Here is a 15818-nt window from a genome sequence, read left to right as displayed (position 1 = left end):
TAATCTTATTTTTTTCAAGTAATTAAATTTTAACAGTTACATTATTTTATATCCCTAATTCTGTAACATTATTTCTAATGTAACACCTTGAAAATTACTTTTAAATAATTATAAACTAGTTAATTTAACAAGAAAAAAGCTATAAAGAAACCTTTTTTTTAAAAATTAGATCATCTCTAAAAAAATGAATGATGCAAGCTTTATATAATATTACTAAAATAGTAAAATATAATCATGAAATATATTTATAACATAGAACTATCCTAAAAAGGCTTTTTCTTAATTTTTAGTATTTATATACTGTATTTCTATAAAATAAAAATTGCTGAGTCAGCCAGAATTTAATTTAAAACTATCCAAAAAATAACTTAATTATTCTAATAATTTATCTCAATGTTTTTATGAGTCATGATATTTGAGAATTATCTGTAATACCATTCTAGTCATTCTAGTATATAACTGATATATAATATAGAAATCTATTGTATATATCCATATACAAAATTATTATTATAGAGAAAAAGATTCCCAAATAAATAATATGATTTTGCAACTAAAATTGAACTTTTTTACTAAAACAATTTAATGGAAGAAAGAAATAATTCCAAGATTTAAAATTCTATGTAACACATTCTATAAATAACAATAAATTAGCGTATTACGCTAGTTTGTAGCCTTTATACCCAGAAAAAAAAATGTCCAGACCAAAAATATACAAGTTTATTTTTTAAGATTTTAAACATTAAACAGTTAATTATGAATTTAAATGACGAAAAAGAAAGATTTATAGTGTAATCAACACAAACATAACAATAGAAACGGAGAGATAAAATGTCGAACATTTTAGTATTTGATAATTGAAGTAACATAGTTTGTCGATGACGAAATCTTAGCACAGAGCCAGAATTACTTTTACGTACTTCGGGGTGTCTAGTAAGTGAGATGAAAGAAGAGGCGTTCCCTGTCTCGATTCACAGCCAGCCATTTAACAATCGATTGTAGAAAGGAATATAGAATACAACAGACATTTAAATAAAGGGGAGAAAAAAGATTAACAAGTTTACTAGTCGAGTAACTGGGAAACAAACACGAAATGGATATAATAGTATAGAATTTGCATGGAGAACAATAACTTGCGTCATAGATAGAAATCGTAGTACTATTTTCCGATTCCCAGTGATAACGTAAAGCTCTCATTGGCAGAATACGTTTGTAGTTGGATGAGTAACGCGGTGCGTCATCGCTTTTTGGTGCAACAGCGCAACACATACCAGTTACCAGACCAGCTGGCTACGATCTGGATTTCGTACTGTTCGACTACACCTGCTGTGTCAATTGTCACATAATAGTGATGTTTTCTCATTCATGATTTTTATTCTCTTAGTAATACTAAACAAAAGGAATAATTAATTTTATATTGGTAAGTTTGTATTGTTATATATAGTCTTTAGTAATGTACGTTTTTGTATCGTTGACATCGTGAATGTCAGTAGTAAACAAGTTAGTACTCGCTGTAGGCGACATTCCTGCCTTTCACGGTTTGCTTACCCTGCTTTGTTGCAAATGATGTGATTGTACCTGATGTTTGGTGAACAATTTACTACGTTCGTATTAATTGCATATGCATTACGGATCGCAAATACTTGTATAACTCATATAATTTAGTGTATACACCGATGCATATTTTGTACATAATTTTTTTTTCAAGTAAATTTCTAATGTTGTATCTAAAAAATCTGAAAATGATGCAACTTTAGATAATAAGATTTTTATTGATAGCGCTTCTTTTCTGCATCTATATTAATTTTTGCACTTTATTATATGTATTAGCTTCGTCATTGCATCATCTAATTATACTGTTTTGTAACTTTGAGCGTTAAGAATTAATAGAAAAATCAATATATATATACTTACGTATAATAAGAATGACAGTTTAGAAGTTTGCATTTTTTTTCATGTAATATTTTTTTTTTCTTGCAAATTAATATATTTTTTTTGGAGAAAAAAGAGGATAAAATCTAAGAATAGTCAACCCTATAGGCCTCTATTTAAAACACGCTTGGACGCGCAATCACATTGTTAAATATTGACGAATGATCATGAATGAAGATAAAAATATATATATTAATAAACGTGATTCATGTTTTTAACTACTAAAATGATGTGTAACTAGCTTAGAAGTTATTCGATATTAATTAATTTATAAATGTAAAATTGTCATAACTGTAATTGTTTATTAATGTTGTTAAACAATTTTCTAACTCCCCAAAAACACTAAGCAGTGTACATGTGTTTTTAGTAGTTTTATCTGAAAGTTTAGTATATTTTGAAGTTCAATCTTATGATAGGAATTTTTTCTGTGGCTTCTTCATTAATTGTGTACCTATTCAAAGAAAAAACGAATGTTTTTTTAAAAATTATATATATACTGTATATATAAATTTGATTTAATGTTATCTCTGACGTATATTATGCAATTTTATTTTTCATCGATAACGACGAAACCAAAAATTCCATAGATTAATGACGACGTATATTGCTTAAGTGTGATTTTTTAAAAAAAAAAGGTATTTAACATGTAATCAAAACATTAAACATTAAATTTTGTAATATTTAGAAGTAATGTGTATATATATATATATATAAATGTTTATAAAACTTTTAACAATCTCGCATCAGATTTTGATTGGTGGATGTGAAATTTTGAAATAAAATTTTATTAAATATCACTATGGCTTTTTAGAAAATTTTAATTATCATTCATTTAAAGTCGTTAAAGGAAATTATAAAGTCGAGATTCACTATTTAAAATATATATATATATATATATATATATATATATATATATAGGCCTATATATATATCTAAATAATACTTTAAAATTTACAAAAAAAAAGAAAAAACAAAATATATATATAGTTTATTTGTTCCAGTTTACTAGTTTATAGGCAATAAATTTTATTTTAAAAAGCAAACTCATAGACAAAATTTTGTTAATTTATTTTTTTATATACGAAATATAAAAAATATGGCTGATTTTTAAAATTTTATTATTATAAAAACTACTCAGCTTTAAGTAAAAGGTGTTATTTTTTGTGTATTAGATTAATTATTGGCTGAGCTAGTATCTGCTTTATATAAAAACTACATTTTTTTAAAAATTAAATAATTGAAATTTCTTTGTTTCTTATTAAGTAATTCATACTTTCAGCAAGGAGTTATTTTATGTAATTTTTTACTCTAATGATAAAATAATGTTTATAAAATTCAAAATAAATCAAATCGATTATCAAGATTTGGTCATTAACATCCTCAAGTAACTATTTTTGTACAAATGTATTAATATACTAGACTGATATTTATAGCGAAACAATAAGTATTATTACTCAAGCGAGATTTGTAGCCTACTTTCAATTCGTAGTAAACATTTATTTAAAAAAAAGTATAAAGCAATTTTTAAAGTCCAAAACTGATTGCGACTATGCATAATTATTTAAAAAATCAATTTATATATTTTCGTTGCATGCGTGCAATGATACGACTAAATCAACTTTGTGTATATACTCTCTTAAAAAAAGAACTGATTAATACACTTGTACAAAGTCAGCACCCGTTGGATATTGAACCCGGGCGTAGCCTACTGTTCAGCCCACTACAAGTCATCTAGTAGATATTTTGTCGCAATATCAGCAAATTTCTCAAAAAAATTCTTAAATAAATATTAAGAAAATGGCGTATGTTTTTCAAATTTTGCGCTAAGCTGTGTTACTTTGTGATCGAAATTGACAATTTGATTTCCATGCCAAAATTTTGATTTCGTATTTAATGGATTCGGTTCCGAAAAGTCTACGGTTCCTATCTAAAAAATTTACCGATCAATTTTTAGGTGTTAGTGTGACGTAAGAAAGGAAGTCCCTCTCGTTGCCACTCGAGTGTAAACGAAGATATGACCCTTGGGTCGTGTACCGACTCGACTGGACCGGGTTTTATACACTTAATAAAGTTCAAAAAGATGATTTGAAGTAAGATGTAAAATAAAATTAAAAAGTACGTTTGAATTAATTATAAAAGGAATAATTTTTGATATAGGCTATAGCAACTCTTCTAAAAAAGTTACTAATAAATTATATATACAAATAATGTATTTACATACATATAAAAACTTGATATCAATATACATTAAAAGTAAGAATGACTTTAAAACGTTATAAATTATTTAATTAAATCAGACAATATTTAAAATACTAAATATGTATAAATTAATTATTATTAAAAAAGTTGTTAATAAATTTATAGAATTATGAAAATGGTATTAATGTACTAAACAGTACATATATGTCATAATAACTTTGTTTTTTCTTTCTTTTTTTGGGGGGGGGAATATAAATACATAACAAAATGTGCACGTAAATTGTATACAGACATTCGTAACAAATTGATTGAGGATGCTTTTGCAATATTATGCAAAAATATCTTCAAGTAGTTGGATGATATACAACTGACTTCTTCCTTTTTAACACACCACATATGTTACCAATGTAAAAAGATAGGACAATTGACATCAATTATATGTCATTTACTTTTTAATAATTCTGATTAATAAAGCCTTTGCTAGGTTAATACTCCTAAATATCAACTTAATTTGTCATTAATTTATTGATTTAAACGTTAAAAACTTTCTATAAAATCTTTAAATATATAAATATATATTTTAATAAATAATTCATGTAAGCACTTTTCAATTTAAGTAGAATTTATGTATAATATTAAAACACTTTTTATCATTTAAAAATAAGTAATTTAATTTTTTATACTAAATATAAACTTTTTTAAAATATTTTTCAGCATATACACTATATAAAAACTATATTTCTTAAAAACGATTAATATAAATAATGATAAGAGATTAAAAATCTTACTTAGAAAATATTTAAATTTAAATATTTAATAATAATAATAAAGCTATATTTAAAAACAAAGTTTTATTGCAATTTATGTTGTTATTTTTTTAAATTAGATTATTTTTTATTTTTAATATAGGCATATTTATAAAAAGTATAGATCTATATAGACTATAGATTTTTCTATATTATATATAAAAATATATAAAAGTCTATAAACTGTAGGCTTTTATGAGTTTCTGTATAAGTTATATATATATATATTTTAAATATTTTTACAGAATATATATATATATATATATATTTTTTTTTTTTTCTATATACAGTAGTTTGAATTTATTTTTCTGTTGAAAATTTTTACTTTATTTTAATTACAATCAAAATCCAGTGCCTAGATAAAGATTCTAAAGCGATGTTTTTATATTTTTTTAAATTAATTTAAATGATTTTCAGGTGATTAAATCCCTTCATTAATACTTTAAATTAGTTAAAAATAAAATTGGTTTTTACTTAAATCTATCTTTGTAATAAAAATAAAGAAACCAAAGGCCAACTTTAGTGAAAAGATATTCAAAGCTTTTATATAAAAATCGATTAAGTAGAAAATATCCTTGTTGATTGGTAGATATGAGTGGAGTGCAGTAGTTTTTCATGAGTCACTTTTGTTCGCCAGTTATTGTAAGGTGTAAGATCAATGTTGATTATTCCGTACTGTAAGCAGGAAATTACAAAGAATAAAATATTAAAAATAAAGTAGGAAACTATTACGCACTTTATGCTATTTTACCTTTTAAAATTTCAGAGAAAATATGTAATGTAATTTACTCCTATAATTATTAACTAATAGAGAGTGCGCGCTTATACATGCCTATATTTAGATATCCTTTAATAATGATAATTCTATATGAAATTTGTAAAAATTAATCCAGTGTATATTGAATTAAACGTAATTTTAAAATATTTTAAATTTTATACTTTGTAAAGAATGAATTCTTTAATGAGATTTTATGGATTTGTGACATAATTTGATAGAAATTTCTAAGAATAACGATCAAAGTTTTGATTTCTTGTTAATGTCATGACTATTTTTCTTCGACTATTAAACGGAGTCAACGTTTTCGATCTTCCTGTACCCCATTACACAATATTACACCATCGGCTGGGCTGTTGCACGTTTACTCTAGTTTCATTTATATATATACAGTTTATAAAAGATATCAAAAATTTGAGGATAATCATATAATAACAGTATTTTTTTTTGTTTATATAATAAATATATTTTTATCTCAACTCAATATAGCCATGAAAAAAGAATACATCATAAACATAAAATTTATTGATAGAAACATAAAAATTCACTTTAAAATAGTGAATTTCTAAGCTAAAGTTATTCTAAATTCTTATATAATGTACAATTATGTAAGAATTATGAGTCGCAATATATATATATATATATATATATATATATATATATATTCTATTAATACTTCAAGTTTGTCTGCAAATTTTTCTAGTAATATTTTACAAATTACATGTTTGAAATATTGAATTATATTATATAGGCCTATACATTTTTTTTTAAATTAAAAAAAAATGCTATTCTAAATTGATATTTTAGTTTATTATTTGCTACATTTCATTCATATTCTAAAAGCATTAATTTATTTTTTGAATGAGAGTGAAGTAAATGGAAAAAATTTCTGATATACGGTCAGAAATTTGAATGAATTTTCTTATTTTTGTATCTAGTTAAATTATGTTACATTTTGATAGATGCCAAAGATAAACTCAGCATCAATCAAGATACGAAATAACTTAACTGGGTTTAAATATATCAAATAAAAGTTGATTTTTTTCAGTTTTAATTGGATAGTGCAAACGTTTCTTTTTTATTTATTAATTTAAATTCTAAAAGAATTTCTTTCATAGAGTAAATACGCCTATTTAAGCCAGTTAAAATTTAATAAATTAAAAACAGAATGGTAATTTTCTGTGAAATTCTCAATTATATCTTATTTTCACTGGATATTTTGAAATAATTATAATTTATAACAAGGCTTGAAATGGAAAGTAGTTCAAATGTTTAAAGTTCAATATAGGCTAGTTTATTCCATTCATAAATTATTAAAATCTTAATTTCCATATTTTATATTTGTCACTTGAGATTTTTGTATTGAGTGCATTGCTTGTAACTTATACAACTTGTTATTTATGACTTTTTTACTTAATATGCACGCTGTGTATAAAAGATAATGGCCCAACCAGACTCATTTACTATTGATTTAAACAAATAGAACCATTCTCTTTAATTACGACATGTTAAATTTAGACTCTGCCGTGGTTTTTTTGTTTTTTTCATAATACCGATAATGGAAACGTCTCTGTGAATGGACGATCGAAGGCGTGGAAGCACATTCTACGACACCGAGCGATTAAGCATCCAATTGGCTGCCCCCATTGACGTCACGTTTCTAGTTGCATTGACATTTGCACCATCATCACAAAATATTTCCGATCCGTTTCAACAACAAACTAAACCGAACGTTGTAATTTTCGACGTAATCAAATAAATCAAACAGGAGACGATCGGATTTGATCAGAAACGATTATTTTCGATTCGGGTTATTTTTATATACTATCCAGGTGACTAATGTCAATAAAAACACCCGGAGAGCAGTCAATAGGAGACGAGACTAGGGTCACGTGACGGTGGCGGTCCAATGGCAACGCTCCTCTTTACGGTAATAGTCGCAGAGTTCAGACGAGTTGTTAAAGAAGAAATAGTAAAGTCGTCACCGATGAAAGAATAGTAATCACTTTGGCTTGCATGGAATTTGATTTAGTTTTCTCGCTATCTAGCGAGACGGGAATGAAGTTATTTTTATATATTCGACTTTATCGGTTCGTTAACGAAGTTAGGAAACTAAAATACGTACCGATCGTGCATCGAAAATCTGATGTTTGGTTTGCATTCTTGTCTCTTCGTTCTTCATGAAACTCGTTCGTGATAGCGAAATATTTATATATTTTCCTTCTTAGAAACTACATACAATCATGTATTCCGGCGATCAGGTAACCTAAACGTTCTCTTAACGTTAATTATATGTGCAACGACGATGAATGGTCTTTTAAGTTACATTTTTTATTTATTTATTTTTAAATCCTAGTTGCTGTTGGTATAAATAAATAGTTGCTTATAAATTGTCTGGAAACGATGCACGCTTCTTGTCTTAAATTGCGTCGTGCGTGATTATTGTTTATATGATAAATGCATAGATTTATGAGTGAATAAAATGTAATTTCATTCACCTAATTCACTGATATTTAATTTTTATTTTTAATATATAAAGTTTTTTTTTGTGTGTGTAAATAGATTATATATTTCAGATTTTACATCAGGTAATTTAATTATTAAATTTTGGTAAGCTCAGATTATTTATTGACTTGGATGCTTTCCTTTTTTGTTGCATAAGTATTTAAAGCTGAGAATAACATAGTTTAACTTTTATACTCTATATCAAGATTTCAAAAACTTTTTAAATGCTATTTGTAGTTTATTTAAACGTGTAATGGATAGATTAATTCTTGTACATGACCACTGTTTGCTTGAAGGTGCTTGAATATTGATATTAAAAGTATTTTAAATGTCGAGAAAGCGGTCTTATCCTTAGTTTACTTATGTTTTATTATTGTTATTTTGCATGTAAAATGGTATCGGACATTGAGTCTTATGTTACGTTAATAGTGCTACTTTTGTCAAGACTTTTACCCTATGCTTAATATATAATATTGTTTAGTTTTAATACACATTATCAAAATAGATTATTTAAATATATTTTTAATGTTTTAATTTTTTTTAAGATACAGCAATTTTAATCAAAAATAAGTTTTTGACAGTCTAGATCATTGTTCCGCAACCGGTGTGCCACACAGATAGTGACACAAAGTGAAAGGTGTGATGTGAACTTTCACATATTCTATTAATTTCAAGTTTTATTTATATATTTTTATCACAGTTGCTGTGTTTCTTATGCTTGTATTTCATCTCTGCCGCAGCACTGATGAAATAAGATGATGTTAAAGCAATAAACACATCCCAGTATTCGCCCAGTATTCACTTATTCTTTTGGAGTTATACATTGGACTCACACAGATCTTGAGCAACTCCAAATGAAAACAAGAAAAACACTTACTAAGCATAAACATCATCCTAAATCCGCCATAGAAAGATTAACCCTGAAGATCCACATAAAGATGGCGAATGTGGCCTGATCGACATACCGTAGTTAACCTCCACTACATACAAATACAGACACTGCGAGAGTTTTTCTACAAAAAACAAGAAACATCACAGTTACATAATGCAGTAACTCTAGCAGACTCAAATAATACACTATTAAATTTACATTTACAACATATTAGATAGCATAAACACCATTAAGCAATCATGGGTGTGAAAGGCACTCCATGGCAGATATCCCTATGACTTGGCCCAGGATTTTGTTGACAAAACTGCATCAAACAGCTGGTTAGCTCAGGGATACCTCTTTGGGGAGACTGAAGGATTCATGATTGCCATACAGGATCAGGTCATAAATACTAAAAAGTACAGAAAACTATACTCAAAGATACTACAATCACAAATGGCACATGCAAAAAATGTCACATTGTGCCAGAAACCATACACACATCACTTTTGGTTGCAAGCTCTTGGCACAGACAGATTATTTACACAGACATAATCAAGTAGCAAATATAATATGTCAAGAGCTTGCAAAGAAACACAAATTATTAAACATCCACAAACCATAGTACAAATACATTCAACAGACAGTATTGGAAAACAACATGCACAAAATGTACTACAACAGAGCCATAATCACAGATAAAACAATTTACCACAACAGATCAGACATCACACTCATTGACAAACACAATAAAATCACATACATTATAGACGCATCCATTCCAAACACTCACAATATACAAAATGCATGCACTGAAAAAATTAGCAAGTACACAGAACTCGCCCAGGAAATAAGGCATCTGTGGAGGATGGATAGGGTGCTTATTGTACCTGTTGTTCTCTCCTCTACAGGTGTCATGTAACACACACTACACAAAAGCCTGGGAACATTAAAATTGAATAGAAACACATACATCACACTACAGAAGGCCACTATATTGAATACATGTCATATTGTTAGGAAATTCCTGAATACAGACACACACTGACACATTTAATTTTTTGTCTTGTTTTGGTTACTGTGCCTTGACTCTGGTCTGGCATAGTACACAGCCAGTTGTGTCAACCGAGTATAACTTACAAAACCCAACATAATAATAATAATAATAGGTTTATGACATTACGAAATTCTATCAATAGTATCATATCATACATTTTTGAGGGAAATAACATTTTGGTGTACCGTGTTGAGTCATATCGAGTCATAGGTGTGCCACAGGTAGAAAAAGGTTGTGGAATACTGGTCTAGATCAGGAGTGGCATACCTTTGGCACATGTGCCCAAAGTGGCATGTCATGAAAAATCATCTGGCATTTAACAAATCATATGATTTTGGTTTATCATTTTTATTATTTTTTTTTTTTTCTGTCATCCTTTTGGTTTATAACCTTTTTTTTTTCAATCAGCTTCTTTACATTTATTCTACAGGGTGATTCACATGGGACTTTACCTAAAAAAAGTGCTATAATTTTGAAAGGGAAGACATTTCAAGCTGAAATTCAATTACAAAGTGCTTTATGTTCTGATATGTGCATCCATATCTGTGCCATTTGGCTCATATGACAGATGGTGCCACAATGCTGGCATCTGGTAGAAACAATTTCATACCGTTATTTTTGACCATTGGCTAGTGTTGAGTACGATAGTATCATAATTGCTAAGTGCTTGCTTATTGTTCAAAGTTATTAGATTTCTGGCTGTTTTAAGGAGTGTCACATAAGAGTTTAAGAAAAAATTTTCTTGTTGGGAACCACCTATGAAATCTGCTATTTCAAATCTTGCAAAGAAACTTCAGCTGACAGGAGCCTTGTTGATACATATTTAGAAGAGTAATCTGCAATGTCAGAAAACAGTGTACAGTATGTGAAATACAACTTGTTACAGTCTCCAAAGAAATCATTATGCAGACTATAGCAAGAAACAGGACGTATATTCCACTTGCCAGAGGGCTTCAAGAATGGATAAACTGAAGTCATATCATGTTACTGTTGTTCATGAACTGTCACCAGTTGACATGCTGAAATGAATGCATTATTGCTGTTGGCTTAAGGAATTTGTCAGTCAAAATCAGGCATATTAGACATTACATGGTTCATGGACTAAGCTTGGTTTCACCTTTCATGCTATGTGAACCCATAGAATACATAGATATATGGACAAGTAAGAATCCTCACGTTACTCATGAGAACAATGCATCCTGTAAAGGTTGGCATATTGTGTGTCATTTCTTGGAACAAGATAATCAGTTCCATTTTTTTTAAACAGATTGTCAACACAGAAGTGTATCTCAATATCTTCATGCAGTTGATGATATTGAACTGTAGAATGGCTTCTTTCAACAGAATGGTGTGCCTTGTCACACTTTTAATGTCAGTATGGCCCTGAGATTTGTTCAGCAATCGGGTAATCTACAAATATTTGTGACTGCCGAAGTCTCCAAATTTAAGTCTATCTGCTTGCTTGTTATGGGATCATCTGAAAGATACCAAAACCTAATACTATTCAGTAACTGGAAAACATCATCACCCAGGAAATTGAAGCAATAAATACCAACATGCTGAAGCTTACATTTGACAATATGCAGGGACAAATTGATCTCTGTTTGGATGCCAGTGGCAGACATTTTCAATATCTACTGTGATATTTATATAATTGTGAAGAGGTAAAACACTTTTATATTTAAAATTCAACTTGAAATGTTTTTCCCTTTCAAAATCATAGTACTTTTTTTGGTTAAAGTCTCATGTAAATCGCCCTGTAATTAAAGCATATTTATTTCATTTCATTTCTTTAAACATCATCGTTACAAGCAGTGCTGCCACCTGCTTCTGGAGAAACTACCTTGACGGCATCTTCGTTTTACCCTAGATTACCCTAAATTGAGAAAACTCCAAGCTCGAGCTAAAGCTCAACCATCATCAGGCTCATGCTCGGATAAAAAAAATAAAATGAACAATTCTATGATGCCGATCCCTGTACTATTACTGTGAAATAATAATCAGAACAATTCTTAATTTATTGTTTTTAAAAATCTTAATAACCAAAATGTCTTAGGATTTTTAAGCTTTATCAGAGGTATTAATTTACATCTGATATGGAGAGTGCCAGTGGCATAAAGATTGAGAAAAGCGAAATCCTACTCTGGTTTAATATACAGTGTACACCCGTGTGCCTAGCACCAATCTTTTTGTTTAGCTTCTGTTGTCCTATCCTAAACCTTTCCAGTTATAGAGGAAAACAGAATGGTTTTAGGCTAAAACTTTTTCAGGAGAAACTTGTGGCATGATGGGTAATAGCATCAGATCACAAAGCAGTTTCACCCTAGATTTACCCTAAATATAAGACTACCCTAAACATTACTCTCAGAGGCTGAAATTACCCTAGAAACGGCAGCACTGGTTACAAGTCTAAAACTTTGGTACCCACAAATGTCTTTAATGATAATTTTGCTCACTACATGGCATGAAGTTGCCATTCTTGGTCTAGACTTCATCATCAGAATACTACTGTGATCAAAAAGTATTGGGAAAGGTTCATTTAAACTACATGGATTGTTTCTTTTGTTGTTTCGTACGACTTTTATTGATATCTAGCAGAATTCGTATATCATGTTGGTTTTCATTTGCAAGTAAATGTTTATTTTGTGTGTAAAGAATTTTTGTGTTGATGATTTTTTGAAATGTTAAGAGTAATTGAGCAAAGAACGTGCATTAAATTTTGTTTTAGCATGTTTTGGAATTATTGCTACATAAATGTTGGAAATGTTGAAAAAAACTTTTGGTGATGATAGTCTATCAAAAACAAGAGTTTTTGAATGGTACAAGATGTTCAAGGAAGGCAGAGAATACATTGAAGATGAACTGTGTTCTGGTAGATCATCCATTTTAACTGATGAACAACATGTTATTCAAGTTGAATATTTGGTGCTTTGTGATCGTCAGTTAACAATTAGGGACATTATTGAACATGTTCCAGTATCATTTGGATCTTGTCAAGCAATATTAAAAGATCATTTGGGCTTATGGCATGTTGCTTTTCAAGTTGTTTAACTTGAAAAGCAACATGCCATAAGCCATGCCATAAGTTGAATTTTTTCCAAAAACAACAATATGTTCAAGTGGCAAATGCAAATGCTTTCTCAAGGTGAATCGTTCTTAAAACACATCATTACAGGTGATGAAACATGGATCTATGCTTTTTACACTGAAACAGCTCAACAATCAAGTGAAAGGCACTTGATAAATGAAGCAAGACCAAAAAGATTGCATCAAAGTCAGTCAAAAAATCAAGGTTGTGTTGACTGTTTCTTTGTTGACAGTTTAGCTAGTCTGAAGGAATCATGAATTCCTTCAGACTAGCTAAACTGTCAATAAAGAATATTATTCGAGCATTTTGCATCATTTATATGAAGCAATTTCTAGAAAGATGACCTGTTTTGTGACAAGAAAACTTGTAGATGCATGGTCACAATGCTCTTGTTGTTTATGAATTGTTGGCCAAAAATTCAATATGTATGGTTCCACAAGCTCTATATTTACTTTATATGGCTCTGTGTGATTTTTTTTCCTGTTTCCTCAATTAAAATTTCTTCTTTGTTGTCACCATTTTGAGTCAGTCGATGCCGTAAAACAAAATTCACTGCAAGTCATGAAAACAACTTTAAAGCATGTTTCTGGGATTGGAAAAAACATTGGTATAAGTGCCTTGCAATGGGAGGGGATTACTTTGAAGGGAATGAAATAAATTTTGATGAATAAATTCAAATCTTACATTTATTGAACCATTCCTGATACTTTTTGATCACAGAGGTAAATAAAAGAAAATATACTTAGAATATATTTTAGTTTCATTCTGTCAATTTGCTGGATGTTAAGGTTTGTTATGTGCTTCTTTTTAATTTTATATTAATTTAGTTTCCCTAATAAAAATAATTTGTTGCTTTCATTTCAATAATTATAGCAAATTGCAATTTATTACTAAAAAGATTCAATTATTAATATCTATAATACATCCATAATTTGCCTTTCAATATTTGTAATAGTCAGTATTCTGTATACCATTAATGATTTTTTAATTATCTAGCATGTACTAGAGTGTATGCTATCTAGTCAATGTTTGAAATTATAACATAAAACTGATTTGACTTTTATTAGGTACAACCAGTGGTGATATTCGAAATATTTAGCAAAGGTTTTGCTAGCAGAAAATTTTTCCCTAACAGTCACCGACAAACAAAACAGAAGTTTTGGCTAGAAATAAATACAATACCTTTTCTTGCGATATATCTAATAATCAGTGGCGTATTTGGAACGTAAGGGGCCCTGGGCGAAGACCAGGTAACAATAGTATATTAGTGCTGTCGACTTTTTTTTTTTATTTTTTTTAGGCAGAGAAATTTTTCACTCCGAATGGCACTGCTGATAATAGACAGATGTCATCATCTCTCGAAATACAATATCCTTTTTATTTCGCTGTCCATAGCCCGACATGTGTTCCACAGCCATCTTGTATTATCTTTCACGTGTGAGATTGTGGGATCTCTCTTATGACTGGATCTAGTTTCAAGAACTCTTTTGAATCGATCGCGATTAAACCTCATTTCGGTCGAGATTGAAATGGTCGAGAGAGATCGCACCAAGGCATAATCCCCGACCTTGCTCACAATCTATATTGAAATGCTCAGTGCAAACGGGGTATAAAGGCTTTAGTTTAGTAGTGTTACAGAGTATAATATGTATATTTTAATATATTTTTAAAAGAAACAAAACCACTGAGAAATGTTACGTGTTTAACAAGGTTCGGGAAACTGAAAATTTTACCAATGGGTTCGGCCGAATCTGTGCGAACCCGCTGAATATCACCACTGGGTACAACACTGATTACATATGAACTACATCAATTTTTTGTTTTATTTAATTAATGCAACATTCAAACATACAAATCAAAAGATAAACCATTATATAATTTACATTTATATAAACCATCTGCAACTGAGTTTGGGACTTATCAACCTTAATTAATAGCTTTGGAAGATTGGAATGGGTCCAGATAGTAATTAGCAATGCAATTGCATGGTAAGCAAGAGTTGTGGGTTCAAGTTCCACTTGACTATTTCTTTCCTTCCAGAATATTCTGAATTCAAAATTAAAATTAATTTATTTTTAATTATTAAATTTATCCATGAAATGGTGGAATAACCATCTACTTCTAGCCAAATTAATTTATATATAATTATTTACTAGCCTTATAACAGCCAAATAATAATTTGGAAGTTTGTTTGGAAACTTTAATATACATGTTATAATTTTTCAAATAAAATAAAAAATGCATTAATCAATATTAATAAAAAAGTAACTGTTAGAAAAATTTTTGTCAACTTAATGCCAGTAATTAATGTCTCTATTATTAATTTTAAGAAATATATCAATATTTCTTAAAAATAAATAAGCTTGGTCAAGCCGATCTGATCACACACTCCACAAAAGCAAAACAAATATTAAGTTTGTTTAAAGTAAATTTTATAAATTCTTGGAACCAAGTAGTTGTTGTGCATGCATGTGGACATGTGCAATAAATGGATTGAACAGAACATAACACTTAGGTAACGAAAGTGAAGTCATTACGCATGTACGTGGAAATCTGACAGACAAACAACGTTGCCAGACAGACAA

At 28.9% G+C, this 15818-nt stretch overlaps 1 protein-coding gene across 3 annotated transcripts in view; it reads left to right on the top strand.

Moving 5' to 3' along the window:
- Nucleotides 1-825: 825 nt before the first annotated feature.
- Nucleotides 826-15818, top strand: part of cic (Putative transcription factor capicua) — a 123070-nt gene continuing 108077 nt past the window's right edge. For 2 of the 3 annotated variants that reach the window (XM_067275597.1, XM_067275595.1), the window contains exon 1: nt 826-1420. The gene's annotated coding sequence lies outside the window, so the exon portion shown is untranslated. Of the gene's footprint in view, nt 1421-7048; nt 7974-15818 lie in introns of those variants that run through there. The other variant, XM_067275596.1, reaches the window with a different exon arrangement.

Source organism: Centruroides vittatus, unplaced genomic scaffold (assembly GCF_030686945.1).
Source record: "Centruroides vittatus isolate TY-2023 unplaced genomic scaffold, ASM3068694v2 contig_628, whole genome shotgun sequence".
Taxonomy (NCBI): Eukaryota; Metazoa; Arthropoda; class Arachnida; order Scorpiones; family Buthidae; genus Centruroides; species Centruroides vittatus.
This window is presented reverse-complemented; position numbering and strand designations above follow the sequence as displayed.